Below are 8,051 nucleotides of genomic sequence, written 5' to 3'. Positions count from 1 at the left end.
CATTAATCTAAGGTTCAAGCAAAGAGAATAAAAATTTGAACAGGATAGAATTTAAATGCAAGCATAAGAAGTGAGCTATGATGACGCCACTGCACTTTATTCGGGGTGACAGAGCGAAAATGTCTCAAAAAAAACAACAAACAAACAAACCCCCCCCATTTTACCAGAAAGGGTGTGTTAATTCCCACCAGCTGTGATAGCACCCATCTCCTCATACCCAGGCCAATGGCGAATTTTACCATTAAGATTTTTTTTTGCTAATTAGTTAGGGAAAAGCTGGTATCTTGCTGTTTTCATTTGCTTTTCTCTTATTACTGGGTGGAATTTTTGTTTACTTTTAAAAATTTAAGTACCTTATATCAAGTCAGAAGTCTGCTTTTCATTAGCATAATTAGACAGCCTTCTTTAAAACTTTGTAAAATTTTCAACTGGCTATAAGAGAAATTATCCTACACCATGACAGGGTCCATTTGGCTATTCTCAGATTATTGCAAAAAAAAAAAAAAGGGTAATGTCTTCAAAACAGGAGTTTCATATAACTTAACCTAATTTTTAAATTATACAATTAAAATTTACAATGAAAATTAAATAAATAAATGTAAGCATAAGAAGTAAAATTAAAAAAAAAATCACATCATAGGAAACTCTAATAGGGCATAAGGAAAGCAATGGATTTTAAAATATGCGTTAATCCCTTTAACAATTGTTTTCTATACCTTGTAGTGGACAGTCTTGAAATTGTTCTGTCTTTAGATAGCATCTACTTCTTTGGCTGGCAGCTTTTGGAGATGGTCCTAAAATGAAAACTTCAGAATCTTTCCAAAATAGATGAAAGACATGCAGAGTCCAGCCCCTTCTCCCAGGACTTACCCTTCCAAGTTGGAGTCAGCCATGAGCCACAGCTTCAAAATGGCTCTTGCCCATCTGAAGCTAATCACATGCCATTTATCCTTAGCCAATCATAGGGCCATGCTCAAAACAACAGCTGGTCAATTGCAGCGTTATCTAACACACCTGTAAGCACCACTATCATTATCCCTGGCTCCCTTCCAAAGCACTCTGAGGACAACACATATCCCATCAGGTCTTACAGTTTCCAAATTATAGAAAGAAAACGTTACCACGCTCACCTTAAACAGGTGTTATAAGTTTGACCAAAGCCTCACAGTAAGTCAGAAGTGAAAACATCGATGAAAGAACTTGGATATGGGATCCTTATTTCAAGAAATATCTTTTTCCTTATTTATATGTCTTTGTGGTGCTGAAGAGACCAAATGGGAAATATTCCCCACAGTAAGAATTTTTAGAGTGTTCTTTGCGAGTACATAAAATGGCTTTGTGATTATTAAATATCTGCTAATGAAACATTACAGCATGAAAATAAAATGTATTCCTACCATTTATTCCTACCAGTTCCTACCATTTCAAGACATGATTTTAGGCACTGAAGATTTGAGGGTTGAGTAGACATTATTATTACTACATAAATTATTTATGGTACCTTTAGTATTTGAGTCAAACATCTAATTCAAAAGGTTGTTAAGCAAATATCCTAAGAAAATAATTTGTAGCTGCATTTTGGCTTTAAATTATTGCTAATTAACAAAGAAGATATGTTCAAACTACCATATACTATCCCATCAGTGCACCTTTGGCACTAGTAGATTGTATCTAATACTTGAAACGTGAATCAACTAAGAGTTATATGACCCTTCAACAACTGCTATCAGTTGTTTAGAGTTGTTCTGAGTCTGTCAGATTCAGAAACTTTTTGCTGAATCCTCTACCTGTTCCTAATTGCTAAATCTCACAAGTTCTCAGGGCTCAGCTGTTATATATGTTCTTTACTAATAATACATCAACTCTCATCCACTTCCTTCACTTCAAATATACTGTATATATGTTTATGATTCCCAAACTTATATTTCCAGTTCTGATCTCTTCTTTGAACTCTAGACTTGAATATGTAAATCTCTACTCAACATATTCACTTGTATTTCAAATAGGCATTTTATAGTTAACATGTCCCAAACATAACTATTAATAATTCTCCCTCATAACTGCTTCTTCTCAGCCTTCTCAATTTCAGTAGTTGCTTATGTATGTATATATTCATTTATCAATTAAATAATAGAATGAAAATGTGGAAATCTCTAGTGCTCACAGCAGCGCTTGACATAAGGTTGTAAATTTTGTTGAAGTAATTAGTCACTCACAAAGACTTTGCACATAAACACTATACATAAAATCTGATCTTTGAGACATTTTTGCTAGGTATACTCAGCCAAGGTTTAAACAATTCTTTGAAAGAATATTCATTGTGTCTTCTAAGGAGTTTTCTTGTGATGAAACTGTATATGACTTATGGCCGCTCTTAGAAATAGCTTTGGACATGCTATTGTTCCTCTCATTCTCTCACAGAACAATTATGTTGGACACATTCAAATCATGAGGAAAGATGAAAGTCACAGATGCAATTCTGTCTTTACTTATGTAAGAAAATATTAACAATTTTAAACCTTGGATTTCCAATTAGGAGAGCATAGCAATCAAGATAAAAACTATTGTGTGTCATATGCCACATTATGTCATCTCTAATCCACACAAGAGCACTGAAAATATTATTATCCTCCTTGGAAATATGAATAAACCAATGCTCAGAAAGGTGAATGAGCAAACTTGAAGTCATATAGCCAGGAAGCAGTAAGGCCAAGATTTTAACTTGCAGAGATTTTATTTTCCCACTACACCATGTCAGCTATTAATCTTGGGAGAGATGTTGATACATGTTGGTCTCTCCTCCGTACTAAAATTTTCTACATACCTCCTTTCAGAATTTAAACAAGGGCTGTGAGATATCAGTGACTGCCAATATCTCTCCCTTCTGTCTCCAATTCCACAAGTGTAAAGATTGTCAAATCCCAGCCAATGAACGTGAGGCCTCTCGGGATCTATGTGGCTGACTTCCTGACACAGTTAACTCATTCTTGGCCTTGCCACCATTTTTTGGAAGGTGATTTTTAAAAATTCAAATGACTCTATTATAAAAAAAGAGGTGATGTCATAGAGACATAGGACTGAGAAAGAGTCAAGGTAGAAACTCAAATGTCAAATATCTCTTAACCAATGTAAAAGGAAATACAACCAAGATAAATAATTTAGACAGCAGGAATAAGATGCAAGACACAATCTCTGATACCCAAATCGGCTGAGCCCTCAGCTGAAAAAGAAACTAATGAAAGTATGAAAGTGGTAAGTAAAGAAGCAAGCATCAAAGGCACGGAGGATTTAACTCTCCAAAAAAAAAAAAAAAATGTCCTTTGTCAGTTTGAGAACTGATACCAGAGCATTTGCCCAAGGACTATCTGTGATTCAACAAAGCAAAGAGAGGACCATGACTCATGAATCACATAGTAATTGGAGAGACCCATCCCAGACATGAGGGGACAAGAAGAACAGGATATGTCACTCTGATTTAAACTATTTTACTTTACTTCCTTAGTGTCATGTTTCAGTTCTGCTTTTTCACTTCCTGCTCTGTTGTCCCCTTTCCCTCAGTCCTTCCTCCCTAGAATTGCATACCCCATAAAGTAAGTGGGGATTTTTGCTCTGTTTTCTAGAAAATCCAGACAGTTTGCCATCCTAAGGTCTGCTACCATTAGCCTCTCCTCCTAGAGTCAAATCATATTCATCTTATTTAAAAGGATTAACAACAGTTTTAAATTGTAGTAAGGGATCTTCTGGGGTTCACTTATAGTTAATTGATTGAGGGACAAAAGAGGAACAGAAGAGAGAACCACATTTACTGGACTCCGAGAAAGTAGAGGAGGTTGTCCCACTTGGAGAACCGTGACAAATTTCCTGACTCCAACTTCTGCACTTTGTACGTAACAGATGGTATGGTGGGTGGAAGTGAGTTGCACATGCAACTATTCAAGCCACTAGCACTGAAAATATACTTCATTTGCAAGAGGTGGAGCTTAGGATTTTTTAGCGATAGACATGTCAGAAATAACTCTGATGTAGCAATAGGAGAATACACAGATAAACAGGTTATTCCATGTGCAATTATTTGTTTGCTTACTACTGGGATTTATATTCATGCATACTATGCATTCTTTATCAGATATCCAGAGCAAATTTGCTAATGTACTATGTTTAGAGAATTACAGCCAGATTTGGGAGAAGAAAAGAACGTAGCATGGCCACTCCTCTCACAGGCAGAAAATAAAGTGAAAACAACCTTATCAAACTTTGGGGAAAGGGAAGTTCAGATGCATAAATTGTTTTAGTGGAGCTATCAACTCTTCCCCTACAATCAGTAGCAATCTAATGGATTTGGGTCTGTATATGTCAGTCAGAGTAAAAGGGCAGGGAACCTAATAAACATAAGGGCTCAAATAACATGACAGTGATAGTAAAAATTCAGATGTCTTCTGATATAATACTATATATTGAGTATTTTGGGTCATATTAATGTTTATCCAATGCTAAATATATCCTTTGATGATCTGATTGATTGACATATTAGAACAGATTTTGTTTCTATTGCACATTTAGGTAATCTCATGGCATATGTTCTTTGTCTTGAGGTTGTTCAAGTTGCAAATGAATTGGTAGTAGATGAGCAGGCATCCAAGTGACAACACACATTACCTAATCTTAAATAATACGCTAGAGGTTTAACTTGTTTGGGGTTAGAGGAAGCTTTGATTAATGTCTTTATCATTTGAGCACTGAAGGGAAGAGATATGTTATGTACTTGTATCTCAAAGCAATGCTCTTTCACGTTTAAGCTGCAGCCTGTTAGGATAAAGCCTTTAATTTTCCTCTTATGTGTCTCATTGCAGCTGGCCCAATTCTTCTGTGACATATCATTTATTAATAAGAAGTCTCATTTCAGGCAAAGAGCCAATGATGACTATAAAGAGGAAGTCAAGACTCTTCTAATGCTATTTTAATTTGAATTATTCACTGAGAAGATGAAAATGGCTGCATCTAACATAATCAATTAATTTGCCTTGAAGTGTGCGTTTGAGACTAGTATTTTGTGACTCTCTTTATCTTTTCAGCAAATATTTCCTGAAGCCCTCCATGTGTAAGCACCGGTCTAATGGCCAGAGTGATGGTAGTGAATACAGCAAGATCCTTGTCTTCATAATAGCTTCTATTCAAAAAGAAGAGACAGGGAGTAACCAAATACATAACAGAACGTCAGGTTGCTTTTCATGCTATGAAGCAAATTGGAACAGAATAAGGGAGAGAGCGTGAAAAAGACATGGGGACTATATTAGGCAGCAGAACCAGAGAAAACCTCTCTGAAGATATAAGATTCCAGTTAAGACCTGAAGAACAGCATCCACTGATAAAAGTTAAAATATCTATTAATTCATTATCTCTTATTTTTAAATAAGTTTGTGTTTCATGAATTGCAGCATGTGTTCATATTCAGAAGTGGAAGGTAATATTAATATATATTCAGTTGAAGGCATTGTTTGGGGCACTGATGGAATTGAGGATTCCTTGTGATAACTCCACATCCCCTGCTTGCCCCAGGGCTCAAAGCTGGGAACTACTTGTTTGGATCCATCCCGTATGCCCTGCCTTATCCCTCCTCCCTTCCATGCGCATTTGCTTCCTAGTACTCCCACCTGTGCCACGCTCATCCCTTTGTTCAAGCCTGGTATACGCCTCATCTGAAATGCCAGCTTTTTCCCAACTCTCTGCCTGTTCAAATTCTCTCTTCCCATCAAGGCCTAGCTTATGTAATAATCACCTTTTTAAAAAAAAATTACTATGTGTTGGCACTATGCTAAATGCTTTGCATTCATTGTGTTTATATACAAGCATCGGTAGTAACTATTAATATTATGATTCCTACTTTGCAGACAAGGACATGGGACTTGTGGCGTTTAAGAAACTTGCTTAAGTTCATACAGCTTGGGAATGTTGGGAACAAACTTCTAATGCAGATCTGTTGACTCCAATGCCCATGCTTTTTCTTTCTGTCTTTTTTTAACGGCAAAAGAATTCTTTTTTTTAATTTCTTCTACCAAAGTGTATATTTGTAGCCATTAAATCAACCTCTCTTTACTTCCCCTCTTCCCAGCCTCTGGTAACCACCAATCTACTCTCTATCTTCACGAGATCCATTCTTTCAGCTCTCACATATAAGTGAGAACATGCAATATTTGTTTTTCTGTGCTTGAAATGCCTACACTTCAAAGCACTATTCTAGTGTGCCTTCCTACATCATCCCAGGCCAGCTATTTCATCTTGATTTGATCTCACCTTAGAATAATTACAGAAAGCACACTTCCCAAATTTTTCCTGCTTTGCTTTGTCCACTAGTGTTTTCGTATTTCATTTTGTTTTGTTTTTTTTTTTTTTGAGACAGAGTCTGACTCTTGCCCGGGCTAGAGTGCCGTGGCATCAGCTTGGCTCACAGCAACCTCAAACTCCTGGGCTCAAGCAATCCTACTGCCTCAGCCTCCCACGTAGCTGGGACTACAGGCATGCGCCACCATGTCTGGCTAATTTTTTCTATATATATTTTTAATTGTCCAGCTAATTTCTTTCTATTTTTAGTAGAGACGGGGTCTTGCTCTTGCTCAGGCTGGTCTCAAACTCCTGACCTCAAGCGATCCTCCCGCCTCAGCCTCCCAGAATGCTAGGATTACAGGCATGAGCCACTGCGCCTGGCCTTGTATTTTTTTGATTTTTTATTTCAGAGTATTACGAGGGCACAAACGGGTTGGTTCCATAAATTGCCTTTACACTGCCCGACAAGCGTACCCATGCATCCATTAGGTGCAGATTTACCCATCCTCTCCACCCCCCTTACCTGCCTGACACTCTACAAATGTTACTTCCCATATAAGCACTGTTGCTGCATATTTGAATTAAAAATGGCAGTCTTAAGTAAAAGCACTTAAGAAATTTTATGATTTGCAAGCTGAGCTTATCATTTTTGCCATGGAACATTTTATTTGAAAAGAACAACTAACAAATTATGGTTGTTTAGAATCAGTACTTGGCAGATATTTTCTTGAAAATGAATAAAGTAAATCTGTCACAAGGAAAACAACTAACAGAACTTATTGCTAACAATAAAATTCAAGATTTATTATGAAAATTAGAATTATAGTAAACTTCTATGTGCCCCTGTGAATATGACAGCCCCGATACTTAAAATACTTTTATGATGTGATCAGTCTTAATATTAATGAATGTGATTTTTATATAATGAAAGGTATCAACATTTGGAATGCTTAACTCAGTGAATCAACATTTTCAAAATGACAGATAAATGCTGTTACGAAATCATGCATGGATAAAAGATCAATTCAAAATGTAAGATATACTAATGGATTTTAATATAACAGAGCACATGAAATTTGTTGCTATGGTTAAATTCCACATTGAAAGAAACTACCACGTGTTGCATTCTGGTGTATTTTCAAAGGAGAAAGTCTACAAATATCTGAAAATGCCATTAGCATGCTCTTCCCTTTTCAATTATTAACCTGTGTAAAACCATATTTTCTTCAATATTAATACTTTAACAAAACAACAGATTAAATGAATAAGCAGATATGAGAATCCAGCCATCTTCTAGTAAGCCAGACACTAAAGACATTAACAAAACTGTAAAACAATGCCATTTTTTTTATTTTGGAAAAATAGTTATTTTTAAATAGAAATTCTATTTATGTTAACAAGTAATGAGTTTATTATTATTTTAAATTCATTAACTACTGTAAATATTTTTTAGTTTTAATTTTTAGTATGGTACTATAACAGATATAACCTATCTAAACAAAAATTCTTTGGAGTTCTCAATAATTTTGAACAGTACAAAGAGATACTAAAAACACAAGTGAGAACAACTGCTATAGAAAATCTAGGATTGAGGATCTGAACTTGGCAAAGCTAGCATAGCAGGCTGGCTGCATGAGTGCGGAGAAAGAGTTTATTGCAGTGATGAGCACCCTCAAATCCACAGACCTCATGGAACTCATTTGTAATAAATCCCTCAATCTCATTTGAGG

Source organism: Eulemur rufifrons, chromosome 24, assembly GCF_041146395.1.
Source record: "Eulemur rufifrons isolate Redbay chromosome 24, OSU_ERuf_1, whole genome shotgun sequence".
Taxonomy (NCBI): Eukaryota; Metazoa; Chordata; class Mammalia; order Primates; family Lemuridae; genus Eulemur; species Eulemur rufifrons.
This window is presented reverse-complemented; position numbering follows the sequence as displayed.